Source organism: Pipistrellus hanaki, assembly GCF_964339955.1.
Source record: "Pipistrellus hanaki genome assembly, chromosome: 1".
Lineage (NCBI taxonomy): Eukaryota > Metazoa > Chordata > Mammalia > Chiroptera > Vespertilionidae > Pipistrellus > Pipistrellus hanaki.
The window spans coordinates 165,928,895-165,943,349 of record NC_140503.1 but is presented as its reverse complement, the minus strand read 5'-3'; the positions used below and the strand labels follow the sequence as shown (position 1 = coordinate 165,943,349).

Sequence of the window (14,455 nt, the reverse complement as noted above, 5' to 3'; positions counted from 1 at the left end):
GGAGACAGACACCTCTAAGCAGTGTGGATGTGAACCCCGATCTAACCGACACAAGAGCCCCAGCTTTCCCGCCAGTCGGTGTTCCGATGAGCCGGTTCTCTGTGATGCTCAAACCCCCGAACCAGCGTGGGTCCTTCAGCCTCTGGCTGTGACCACAGCTTGGGTCCTGCCAATGCTTTTATTTATTTTGCTTTCAAAACAGCACACACTGGTGCCTTTTGTCTCCCAGCAGTGTTGATTCAAATTCCCTTAAATAAATTAACCTTCCCCTCTTGTCTAACTCATTTGATGGGACCAAGTCCACCTGCCAATAAAAACAGAAACGGGAGACACAACGCAGCAAGAAGGGAGAAGCCACAGAGGGTGGTACGGTTATTAGAATGTGAGTACAGGCTCATCGTTTTCCTGCTCTCCCCCAAAACAAAGCAAAAAGAGCCCCAAAGCCTGATTCTCATGACAGCATGTTCTGTAATTTTTAAATGGTTGATATACCTGATTAGTAGGGAAACGTGGGAACAGTCATTGTTTTTGTAAGAGCACGTTGGAGATTTTATCGCTTCTCTTCCAAATGCAGGCAGTCCTCGGGTCAGGTCAGACTCGACATACGTTGTTTTGTGGTTATGTCACCATCTCCCATTTATTTATAAAAAAAGAGTTCCATCATTTTTCAACGTATGTACACATGTGCTTTATGTTTTTTTTTTATTATTATTATTATTTATTTACCACAAGTAAAGGTCAGGAATTGTTGTATTTCTTTTGAATGTGTTTACTGTCTCACTTCATTACGGCTGTGTATGTGCTTCCGTGTGAGTGACAGAGGTGCTTATGGAGGTGGGTTCCACTTACAGCGAAAATCGCGTTACGTTGCTCCCTAGGAACGGATCTCCGATGTAACCCAAGGACTGCCTGTATTAAATGTTTGATAATGGTGTTGAGTTTTAAGTGTTAGACCTGTGGGTACTAGCCCATAGCTTTGGAAAACTCTGTCCATTACAGGAGGGGCTGGCCTCTAGTTTTTAATAAATGCCCCCCTGATTTTATCTAACAACCCTAATCACATAACAATTTATATGTACAGAAGGAAAAAAAAAATTGAGTTCTTTATTCTGCCTAAATGTAATCCAGTCTTCTCCATATACCCATACTTGCTGGTCAGCAAGGAACCAGAGTTTTTTTGTTTTTGTTTTTTTTTTTTGAACCAGAGTTTTAGTCGTAGCCAAGTTAAAGCTAGCCTGGTCTCATTGTTGAATAGTACCTGGAGGTGACGCTTAGTCTTTCAACATAAAATGCTCCCTTCTCACATGTGACCTTCCATCTCTACTGCCCAGCTGCTTTGCCAAAAGAGTGTCTGGGGTTTGGGGCAGGTCTTAGGGCACAGTGTCCCCTGGTATCTAGGCTCTGCCTGTGGTCTTCCCCATCACCTCTGACCTCCACCGCTGAATTCTGCAGCTATCAAATTCACGGTCGGCTCTGGCCTGGGTGATGCCCTGGGGGGTCCCTGGCAACCTCCCCCCCGTCAGAAACACACATTAGCTTCAGACCCCTTAGTGTCTGCCAAGTTCTCCACCCCAGGATCTCCTGGCCCAGTGTTCACCACTGAATCATCTCACCCCATCAGAGCTGCCTCATCCCAAGGCTGCTGGCTGGCCTCTGATATCTGTCTAAATCGATCTGGTCCTCCCCAGTGTGAGATTCTTCTCAACCTTTTTAATGCTGTGACCCTTTAATACAGTTCTTCATGTTGTGGTGACCCCCCAACCATAAAATTATTTTTGTTGCTACTTCATAACTGTAATTCTGCTACTGTTATGAATCGTAATGTAAACATCTGTGTTTTCCGATGGTCTTAGGCTCTACAGCAGCGGTTCTCAACCTGTGGGTCGCACGAGACCATCGGAAAACACAGATATCTATATTATGATTCATTAACAGTAGCAAAATTACAGTTATGAAGTAGCAACAAAAATAATTTTATGGTTGGGGGTCACCATAACATGAGGACCTGTATTAAAGGGTTTCGGCATTAAAAAGGTTGAGAACCACTGTTCCAGAGTCTCAATGGAGCAAACAGCCAAGATTCCCCAACACCCTGGACATTCCCCTCTCGTACCTCGCATCGTTCACTCTTCTTCCTAAAGCCAGAGAGGTGAAATCAGAACTTGCGGTCCTCTTTCCTTCATTTCCACAATACTCTGGAATGGGAGGGGCTGGACTTTCTGGCTATGTTCTTACTTTGTTCTATGCTTCCGTCCTTCTGTAACTGCAAGGGGCATCTCCTTTGCACTCTGGGAACAATTTGGTGATTGGAATCCTAGAGGCTTAACCCTGGGTACACAGTGGTTCTCAAAAGTGTGGCCATTGGCCAGAAATGTGTATGGAAGGCAGGTTCTCCGGCCCTCCTCTAGAACTACCGAATCAGAAACCAGGGTTTGGGACTAACGAAGGATGGTTTACTAAGCTTTCCAGGTGATTCTGATGCACCTTTAAGAACCCCAGCTTTAAAGATTTCAGCAAATTCTTTTGTCCCCTCTTATTGGTTCCAAGCCTAAAGTCTTATTAAATAGACCAAATACTCCCCCAATCAGTCTAGTTGATTAATATTGCTAGATAAACTTGAAACATGTTTTGGTTTAAAAAGAAAGAAATGTGCAGCCTTTAAAAAGGAAGGAAATTTTGACACATGGTACCACATGAGTGAACACTGAGGATGTTATGCTAAGTGAAATAAGCCAGTCTAAAAAGACAAATACTGCATAGATCATAGGTGTGACATACCTAAAGTAGTCGATTTCAGAGATATGGGAAGGAGAACGGTGGATGCCAATGCCTGGGGGAACCGATGGCTGGGGAGTTATTGTTTTATGGGTACAGAGTTTCGGTTTTGTAAGATGAGAGGAGTTCTGGAGATGAGTGGTGGTGATGTTTGCACAACACGGTGAGTGTATTTAATGTTCCTGAATTAAAATGCACAATTTAAAATGGTTAAGGTGGTACACTTTGCTATGTGTATTTTACCACAATTTTAAAAATTAATTAAAAATAAAATAAGGAGTTTTGTAGCTAAGCAAAGATTAAAGTTGTGAGTTAAAAATGGCTTAAGTTCTTAAGCAACAGGTATCGATTCGAGGAAAGGTCACATGGCTGAAACTGGTTTGGCTCAATGGATAGAGCGTCGGACTGCAGACTGAAAGGTCACATGGCTAACTCGCCTGCTTATCTGTGGAACATAATCCTGGATGTTAGAGTTCAGGTCGAAACTTTGAAACCGATGCTTCTAGCAAGTTTGGGTCCCTCACTAGATGGTGGTTGAGTTTCTGAGCCACCTGAAGTGTAAAAAGAAGATGGCAACTAGATCTGGCTCTAGAACTCAAATGGGATAGTTGGCCTTAGTGTGACCATTGAGATAAAAGGTATTATGGAATTTTTGCATATCTCACACTAAAAGGCCTTCAGCATAAATGAACTGCTAGTGGCCTGTATCCTTCTACATAAAAAGTGTTGGCAAGCCATCAGCTTTCCCCCATCTGCTGAAAGAATGAGACCGAGAGAGAGCCTGGCAGTGCACTCTGTCCATTGGCTTGAATAGAAGGCCCTCTCGTGCTTTTATTGCTCTCCTCTGCCAATCATTGGGTGTATGAGCCCATCCTCCCCAGAGGCAGCGATGAGGTGAAGGTACTGGCAGATGGTGGCAGATGTTATTGGCAGCTTAGACCCCCCTCTACCTCCCAATAATATAATACTCTTAATGTGAAGAATTCACGTGTTCTCAATTTGTTAAAGAATGAATAAAAGGCCGGGACCGGTTTGGCTCAGTGGATAGAGCGTCGGGCTGCGGACTGAAAGGTCCTGGGTTCAATTCCGGTCAAGGGCATGTACCGTGGTTGCGGGCACATCCCCAGTAGGGGGTGTGCAAGAGGCAGCTGATCAATGATTCTCATCGATGTTTCTAACTCTCTATCCCTTTCTCTTCCTCTCTGTGAAAAATCAATAAAAAATAAATTAAAAAAAAGAATGAATAAAAGCATCTTTAGAAAACTTCTCCGTTCCAAGTGAAAACAGTGAACTTACTATGCAGAACAAAGCTTCAAGACAAGTTCCTGCAACTCCTTCACAATCTGCTTGCCACCAGGAAGCCCTCTTATAGGAAATTCTGTCCACTGTTCTAATCCCATTTCTAGGCTGCACAAATTTCCCGGGAGAGAGGAAATGTGTTTTGTTTTGTTTTTTATTATAACACCATTTTGCAAAATATGTAGTTCTGTAATCAGCATGGAAAATGTTGGGGACTACATGTTTGAAATGCTGATTTTTCTGGCAAAGCCATATATTGTCAAGTGGCTATAGAAGTATTTTTCTTATTTTTTTGCTGTTTTTTTCCCCAATTACAGTTGACATACAATATTATATTACTTTCAGGTGTTTAATATAGTGATTAGATATTTATATAACTTATGGCGTGATCACCCAGATAAATCTAATACCATCGGACACCACACCTAGTTATTATAATATTAATAACTATATTCCAATGCTGTACTTTACATCCCCAAAGAAGGGTCTTTGAACACCCAAATCTGCCTCCTGTCTCAAAACTCTATTTGTGCAAGACAACGTTCTCATAAACCCAAGGGAAAAGTTAGCGAGGTATTTATTTCAATTTTATTCATTAAGTTGTCTTAAAAATAAAAGTACGTAGCCCAGCCAGTGTCACTCAGTGGTTGAGCATCTGAGGAGGTCATGCTTCTATTCTTCATCAGGGGACATGCCCCGGTTGCAGGCTTGTTCCCCAGTAGGGGGTGTGCAGGAGGCAGCTGATGGATGATTCTCATCATTGATGTTTCTCTTTCCCTCTCCCTTCCTCTCTCTGAAATCAATAAAAACGTATTTTTAAAAAAATAAAAATAAAAAATAAAAGTACCTAGAAAATAAACATGAGTTTTCAATGCCTCTTTCAATACTTTTCCATACCACCACCAATCCTTATAATGTGATGTGTGAACTCCTAGTCAGACTCTACATTGAATAAGGTTCATTTTGCTCCTGGTTAAGAAATGAAGTTTGTTATATTCTCGTGGAAGAGTTAAGAAAACATGCCATTTACTAACTTTATGGGGAGGCCGTGTGGTCCAGTGGAAAAGTCCCTGGGCTTTGTAATGGCCTTGCCGACATCTCACGTATTGGCTGTGGAGGTAGCTGAATAACCTGCCACAAATACAGTTAACTGTATTTAGCTGTACAGTTGAAATACATTCTATTTAAATTTGTATCTCACTGAGTTTTTTTATGCTTAAATGAGATACGCTATGTAGAGTGGCAACTACATCTTGGCCTATGGTAGTCACATGGGAAATGATAGTTATCAAACAGAATAGGTGTGTGAGAGCAACAAGTAACAGAAGGGGCAGAGGCAGTTGGCTAAGTCTGTGGGCTCCATCTTTTGTTGGGTCTACCATGACTCTTTTCAGTTGTATCCTTGCTTAGTGAAGCCCCATTTTATTTCTTTCAGACCTGAAGCAACTAGATTTGTCATAAATTTCTTGAGATTAAAATTTGAATTTGGCCGAAACCCGTTTGGCTCAGTGGTAGAGCGTTGGTCTGCAGACTGAAAGGTCCCGGGTTTGATTCCTGTCAAGGGCATGTACCTTGGTTATGGGCACATCCCCAGTGGGGGGTGTGCAAGAGGCAGCTGGTCAATGTTTCTCTCTCATCGACGTTTCTAGCTCTCTATCTCTCTCCCTTCCTCTCTGTAAAAAATCAATAAAATATATTTTTAAAAATTTTTTGAATTTGGCAACAACTGGCAAAGCTAATTTATATGGAGGTTAAAGTGGGGGTGGGGAGTGTGCCATAGGCTGGAAACATCAGGAAGGAACCTTAGCAGATGTTGAAAATAGTCTATATATTCTTTACCTTTTACATAAAATTGGTGCACCTTACACACTCTGTGTGTTTTGCACCTTAATACAAAAAAAAAAAAAAAAAAAAGAAGGAAAAATTAAAAATAAATTGAGCTACATCTATGTAAGGATAAAAAGGTCTCTACATATCAAATCCACTATTAGGTAAAGGAATTAAGAAGTTCAAATTGGCAGTTACAGCATAGACATAGGATGTGAAATATAGGATACAGAATCCTAATATATAAAAACCCAGGGTCTGTAACGACCAACTGAAGGCTTGGCCAAACACTAGAAGTCAGTCCTGCAGTCCAGGCAACCCAGCACTGACTGCTGCTGGTGTGGGTGCAGTGACCCAGCACTGACTGCCAAGGGGGCTGCGGATCAGGCCTGGAGAGAGGCCCAAAGAGGGAGGCAGGGTCTGATCTGCAGCCTCCATGGCAGCTGTTGGTCAGCCTTTGCCTCTCTTTCTCAGGCCTCCTTGGGGGCTGCTGATCAGTCCCACCTCTCTGATCAGGCCCAGAGATAGGCCCAGAGATGCTGACTGGCATAGAAACCAACCAATCAGAAACCAAATCTGGGTACACTGTGAGGAGCCAATGGCTGCCTAGGAGGCAGAGCTTTTGACACTGGCATAGAAACTGACCAATCAGAACCAAATTGGCTGGAAGGGGAGGGCAGTTGGGGGCAAGATCAGGCCAGCAGGGGAGGGCAGTTAGGAGTGATCAGGCAGGCAGAGACAGTTGGGGGTGAGATCAGGCTGGCAGGGAGAACAGTTGGGGGTGAGATCAGGCCAGCAGAGGAGGGCAGTTAGGGGCAATCAGGCAGGGAGGTAGGTGAGCAGTTAGGAGCCAGCAGTCCCAGATTGCGAGAGGGATGTCCGATTAGAGAGTGTGCAGGCTGGGCTGAGGGAACCTTCTCCCTTCTGTGCATAAATTTTGTGCACCGGGCCACTAGTATAAGTAACAATATTGTAATCATTATACTTGGTGCAAGGTGAGCACTAGACTTATTGGGGGATCACTTTGTAAGTTACATAAATGTCTAATCACTATGCTGTACACCTGAAACTAATGTAAAATAATATTTAATGTCAACTGTAATTGAAAAAAAATTCAAAGAAAAAAAAATCTAGACAATTTTATTTTTAAAAGGCCACGTCAGTGAATTTTATCAAGTTCTTTGATTGGCAGCATTTGAAAACTACATCTTACAGAAGTATTTGACCTGCAGACATTTGTTTGATCTAGAAATATTTGGCCTGTAAACATTTGTTTAATCCACATTAAAAAATGTGGAAGTTTTTACATAAGAATCTGGCTTTCCGGCTTCTGGAAAAAATCAGACGATCTGGCAACACTGGCTTGGAGCGGCGTGTACCCACGTTAGGTGATGCATTCCCTCTCCAGTTTGCTTTGGGGCCCCGCTGCTTCCTATGATCTTAACACCTGCCACTTTTTTCATCTCCAGCCAATTGCCCAGACTGAGCCTTTTTCAAAAGGCTGACAGTTTCTAATACTAAACCGGGGCTGGGAGTCCATGTGTCTTCCCTTTGATCTCTCCAGTGCCCACCCTGGCAAGCCCTCATGAACCGTTTGCTGAATGAATGGAAAACCCCACGTGATGTGCTGGCTGCCTGCTTGGGGCATCTCTTGCCACACTTGATTGCAAGGCACGTGGGGTGGCTGCCCTGCTGTGACTCGAACCGCCTTTCTGTACCGTGGTAGAGGTTTAGGAAACCGAAAGGAAGAATGTTCTTTACACTGTCCGCTTGAATTATGATTTGAAGCCGGTTTTATCATACCAAATTATCATCAGGCTAATTGCTTGACAGCCGCTCTCGTTACTGCTGGCTGGCGCCACTCAACTGATCTGCTCCGCTGATATCTGGGGAGGGTGGCGTGGCATAGTCTCCCTGGGGAGAAATCTGCTAGCCAGAAAAATCCCCAGACTCCCAAATGTTGAGCATGCCATGCACATCCCATTTCATCCCAAGCCACACCAAATCGAACGTACACAGTCGTGTTTAAGAGTATGCTTAGAAATTGGGTGGCCTGGGTTCAAGTCCTATTACCTACACTTGCTTGTTTTGTGAGCCTGGCCAAGTTTTTAATCCATCTGCGCCAGAGATTCTTCAGCACTAAAGTGGATAGAAGGGCAGCAGCTCCCTAGCCGGGGTGTTGGAAGAGTTAAAACAAAATATATAAAGTACTCAATATCCTGCCTGACATGTAGTAAACACCCTATTAAGTTCGTATATAAGTTTGTAAGTATAATTGACATTTACTATGACCTTTACACCACATTCATTTTTTTTTATATTAGCTGTGTGATTTTCCTAGAGATTGAAATGAGTCATTAACAGCTCAGTGGTTAGAGCATCGGGCCTGTGTACCAAGGGGGCTCTAGTTTAATTCCCGTTAAGGGCACATACCCAGGTTGTGGGTTCATTCCCCTTGGGCATGCAAGTGGGAGGCAACCAGTACATGTGTCTCTCACACACATTGATGTTTCCCTCTCTTCCTCCCTCTCCCTCCCTCCTTCCCATTTTCCTGAAAAGCAATGGAAAAGTATCCTCTGGTGAGGATTAACCTAAATAAACAAACAAATAAATAACGATGCTGTAATTTGTGTTCCTCAATGTTCTTTCTCCAGTGTTCTTTTCACCCTCAAGGGTGAACTGTGAACCCACATCAGTACCTGTTATCCTTAGCACTCAACAGTAGGCTGGGTTCCCCATCTGGGATGTTGGGACTGAGCTCAATGCCTTTATTTGCTACCTTCCGGCCTCTAACATTCTTAGGAAGAAATACCATGGTCTCCCGACCCCTGCCGAATTAGAGACTGTGAAGAGAGAAAAAAGAACAGGGTGATGTGATTACTTTGGGCCTGTTAGTCTCAGACAAAACAATAATAGAAGCATGATTTATGTATTTTTTCCATTAATTTTTAGAGAGAATGGGAGGGAGAGGGAAGAGAGGAGAGAGAAAGGGTCTGGCATGGGGTGGGGAGAGAAATATTGATGTGAGAGGGACACATCAATTGTTTGCTTCCTGCACATACCCCGACCAAGACCATGTATCAAACCTGCAACGCAGATACATGACCTTGACGAGGAATCAAAACCTTCAACCCTCTGGTACACAGACCAACACTCTAACCACTGAGCCATGTTGGCCAGGACTAGAAGCATAATTGAAACTGAAAGTATGGCTTTATCAGTAGCACCAGCAATAAAAAAAAAAAAAAATCATGCTTCTGATTTCTGTATCGTAAGTGGTTTATGTTCCATGGCTATCATACAGGAGAGGTATGGTAATACTTTAACTGACATCTTTTATGATGCTAAGAGGCCTACAGGCATTATCTCATCAGTCTTGATGTCAGCATGTGGTCAGATTGGGATAGAAATTTTCGCCTGGGTACAAAGTCAACCTAGCTCAGCTGCTGTGTGTCTACTTCGCATGTCCTTAAGGGTCTGACGCCTTTAGAAACACTTGGAGTTCTCCAACAAATACAATTTCCCGCGAAATTAATCAAAAAGGGACTTGAAAAGAGAAACTGAGTTTAAGTTTCTAAGTTCACTACCCAGGTCCTGTGGGGGTTTTCCCCAGCATGGAACTTCTATGTGAAAATTTGCAGAGTTGGGCTAAACTAATTCTTTAAAAAAATATATTAATTTTAGAGAGGGAGGAAAGGAAGAGAAAGAGAAACAATGATGTGAGCAAGATACATCCATCAATTGCCTTCTGTACGTGCCCCGATTGGGGTTGAACCGCAACCTGGGTGTGAGTCCTGACTGGGAATTGAACCCATCACCTTCCAGTGCATGGCTCAACACCCAACTAAGGCACAGCAGCCGGGTCTAAACTAGTTATGGCCCCCACAAAAATTACCTTTCTGCTTTACATGTCATTGTCACCTCGTTCATCGCCACTGTCCTCACCAGTGCCATCTATTTTACTATTTACATTGTCTCTTCCTCCTAAAGTCACAGTGTGATTTCTACAAGTGGGATGTGCAGGATACCAGCTCTGCCTGAATTGCTTATGAACATGATTTTATAAGGCTGACTTTACTTTCTGAGAATCTAATATATGCCCATCGTTGCTCTGGGTGCTTGGAACTCAGCCATGATGAAAACAAGCACATCTGTCCTCATGCGGTGACCTTCTTCTGAGCAGAGGAATGAATAATCAACACAATACATGTGTAAAAAATGATACAGTATGTTAGGAGGGAGTGAGCAATCTATGACAAGAAGGCAGTCCACGGGCTGTTTTTATCTCCTCCACTCATAAATTTCAATTTCCCCTGGGAGGATTGAGGACAAACTTTTAATTTTTAAAAAGATTCCCTGTGAAAGTGCTTTGAGTTTCTCGAGCAGAGCAGACAAATACAAGGGCTGGCAGGTAGGTGCCTGGAGGCCTCCCCTTCTACCTTACGTCCTGGATGGGTCTACCCGGAGCTGCTAGAGGCCCGTGTGCTATGCACAGGCACAGGCCCAAGGAAATGGGAAATCCCCTTCACGGATTCGTGAGGCTTTCTCTCCAAGGACACTCCCGTCTCTGGTCACCGACCAGCACCCCACAAGGACATGTGCAGATCATTAAGGGAACATGGAGATCTGTGCTCTGAAACCAAGGCCATCTGTCTTAGCCTGCAGGTTGTCCATAGAGTAACATAACCTCTCCTGCCTGTGGGTTCTTTTCTTTTCTTTTTTTTTATAATATATTTTATTGTGTTTTTTTTGTTTTTGTTTTTTTGTTTTGTTTTTTTTACAGAGAGGAAGAGAGAGGGATAGAGAGCTACCGTAGAAACATCGATGAGAGAGAATCATCGATCAGCTGCCTCCTGCACACTCCTTACTGCGGATGTGCCTTCAACCAAGGTACATGCCCTTGACCGGAACCGAACTCGGGACCCTTCAGTCCGCAGGCCGACGCTCTAGCCACTGAGCCAAACCAGTTCTGGCGTGTGGGTTGTTTCTTGTTTTGTTTTTAGTTTGTTTTGTTTTTTAGATTAAAAAAAATAAATGTTAATTTCTTTTTTATTGTTTTGGTGTGTGTGGGGGTTTTTTTTTTTTGTTTGTTTGTTGTTGTTTTTTTGGTTTTGTTTTTTTTTTTTTACATATATTTTTATTTATTTCAGAGAGGAAAGCCAGAGGTAGAGAGAGAGATAGAAGCATCAATGATGAGAGAATCATTGATGGGCTGCCTCTGGCACGCCCCCTCCTGGGGATCAAGTCCACAACCTGGGCATGTGCCCCTACCAGAATCAAACCTGGACCCTTCAGTCCACAAGCCGACGCTCTACCCACTGAGCCAAACCAGCTAGGGCTGGGTTTGTTTTTCTAAAAGGTAATCAGAAGAAAATCAGAGGTGCTTGAATAGATCAGCTACTTGCTTTTAGAAAAATGGGGGAGGGGGGGATCCCCATATTTCTCCAAAAACTCATCTAGTATATTCTTTTATTTCTCTTTCCCACAGAGATTAGTACTGGGGAGAAACTTAGTGATGCTTTGGATTAGGCTGAGACAATGAGTGACCTGCTCAAGGTCACTAAGCAGGTCAGTGGCAGAACCAGAAGTTGAAAGCCAAGCCCTCGTGTCCTGGCCCAGTGCACTGTGGGTTCCACAGCGCGGCTCCCAGATTAGATCACCCATGCTTTCTGAGCGTGGACTGTGTAACCCTCCACAGCTGATTGCCAAAGAAGCTAGGTAGGCAGGTAATAAAGGAGACGGCTAAGATGTTTGTGCAAGCATTCCAGATTCTCATAAAAATCTGAAGGAGAGCAAGCCGGAAATAGAAGGCGGGCTGAGGGCGGGGTTACGGGGTGGGAGGCAGCTCAGCAGGAGGCGGGGTAGCTGGTGGGCGTTCCCGTGTGAAGGACTTCCTATGCGTCAAAGTCACGTGCGCTGACGGCATGAAGACATCGGAGCTCTCCCTGCTTAAGTGCTTAACTTCCATCATCACATTCGCCCTCATAGCAGATCAGTTCTGTCATCAGTCCCATTTCAGGAGAAGAGGAAACGGAGGCTCGGAGAAGTTTAGTTATCGGCCCAGGGTGACAAGGCTAGTAACGTCAGAATTCAGATTCTCCTGGGCAGAGAGCGGTGGTTCGAACTGTGGCCCCCCTAGCCCGCTGGTTGTGAGGGGTTCCACAGCTTTCTTAGCCTCCTCACGCCTCCCTTTCCTCCTCCATGAAGTCGTAACATAATTATAGCCTTTGCTTTATAGGTTTGTGGTGGTGATTAGAGAAGGTAACATAGTAACTACTGACACATAGTTAATTACTAGTTGTGTGAAAGTTAACTACAGGTTGAATCACATGGAATTGCCATCGTAGTAGACCAAACGTCGTCCAAGATAGACCATTTCATGTGGCTCAGTCTAATCCCACATAGCTGTCCATTCTTTGTAAATATAACAACGGTTCCCTTAGTCACCTCATAATCTGTGAGAAGAGAGGTGACTTAATTGCTTCACTATAATTTTTTTCCCCTTTACTGGCCTGCTTGCTTTAGCTTCTCTGAAGAATCCCAAAGAGATTTCCTCTCTTCTCATGTTACCTAGCACCCACAAGGACAGTTCCCCGGGCCACCAGCTGGTTGAGGCTGTTGTCACAGGGAACTTGGTGGAGAGTAGGTTTGAAGTGAACTGAGACTGGACAGAGATAGACTATGAGGAAATTTCTGGTGAAATGAAGAGAGAAAGTAGAACAATTTTATTATATCAAAGGGATATATTAAAATTGGTATTTCCCCAAATAGTTTATTTTTGTTGACAGTTTTTATGTTTTCTCCATATATAAACAGAAGTAAACATAGGTATGGTTAGTTTCTTTCAGTGGTAAAAACTTTGTTTCTAAGTATTCCTGTGGTTTGTAGTATCACCATTTTAATTTTCTTATTTATTTATTTATTTATTTAAATTTTATTGATTATGGTATCACATAATTGCCCTCATTCTCCCATTCCCATCCCAAACCCCTCCCTACATATGCCCCCACCCCCTGTTGTCCATGGCCACTGACTAGGCCCATATTTCTATTAATTGTTCAAAAGTCACCATAAGTTCTTAGAATCATAGAATTTGCACAGTAGAAGATATATGACAGCCCTAGCTGATTTGGCTCAGTAGATAGAGCATTGGCCTGCAGACTGAAGGGTCCCAAGTTCAATTCCAGTCAAAGGCACAAGCCCTCGGGTTGCAGGCTCGATCTCCTGTGGGGGGCATGCAGGACACAGCCAGCCAATCAGTGATTCTCTCTAATCATTGATGTTTCTATCTCTATCTCCCTCTCCCTTCCTCTCTGAAATCAATAAAAATATATTAATAATAATAAAAAAAGAAATGAAGAGGGAGTGGTTTTGGCTCCTTGAAACCACCGTACATGTTCTGCTGTTTGAGGGAATGGCATCCCACACGAGGCAGCTAATTATGATAAACCAGTGGTCATTATTATCAACCGGTGGTCGTTCTGCACTGTATGGGAGAGGAGCTCCTTGTCAGCGGCAGGAGGTTAAATCTGACCCAACATTAATGTCATGGCCCGGCTGCTCTTGAACTCCGGCTCGGTGGGAGTCGTCTCTGATGAAAGGACATGCAACTCAGCTGTTTTGGGAGAAAATATAAGGGGCTGGGGTGAGGGGGAGAACCTAAAACGGGGGTAAGAATTTTGCCCACCTAAAAGGAAGAGAAAACTGAGACTTAGAGAAGTTTAGTCATCGGCCCAGAATTACAAAGCTAGTGAATGCCAACGCCAGAACTCAGATTCTCTTCCATAGTGTGGTTCAAACTATGGGCTCCGGAGTCAGGTCCCAGGGTGTGGACCCCCTAGCATACCTTTGAAAGAATGCATGGATGGTGCAAGACCTAGGAGGAGGCATCTCGTCTGAAAGATGATTCTCTGCCCCGCCCTGACCACTGTTCCCATCTCACACTTGCCTCGATTCTGTTTCCTTAGATTGCACATTATAGGAATATAAATAGCTCTGGAATCCAAGTAGCATTCTGGAGGCCCAGCCTTCCTCGTGAATACAAGGAACAGTCTTTAAATAAAAGTCACTTCAACATTAAGATGAAATGTAATGCCATTTTTAAGGACGCTTGAGACTTACTTGGTGTCTAGAATAGAAATTACTACTGCATGTAGGACATATTGCTTCCTGTGAATTCAGAATTCTTTTCCCTATTCTTTCTTTCCTCATCTGAAAAATAATCTGTAGCCTTAGCTGGTTTGGCTCAGTGGATAGAGTGTTGGCCTGCGGACTAAAGGGTCCCGGGTTCAATTGCAGTCAAGGGCATGTACCCTGGTTGCGGGCACCATCCCCAGTAGGGGGTGTGCAAGAGGCAGCTGATCGATGTTTCTCTCTCATCAATGTTTCTGGCTCTCTATCCCTCTCCTTTCCTCTCTGTAAAAAATAAATAAAATATATTTAAAAAATAAAAAATAATCTGTAAGACTTTTAACAATTCTTTAGCAAGGAGGTTTATAAGTGATCTGTGAGTCCTATGATGTGTTTCTCCCACCATGGCAGCTGTACAGTAATG

The 14,455-nt window shown here is 43.5% G+C and overlaps 1 protein-coding gene across 3 annotated transcripts in view; it reads left to right on the top strand.

Moving 5' to 3' along the window:
• SHROOM3 (shroom family member 3) overlaps positions 1-14,455 on the top strand; it is a 279,696-nt gene that overhangs the window by 94,145 nt on the left and 171,096 nt on the right. The window lies entirely within an intron of this gene.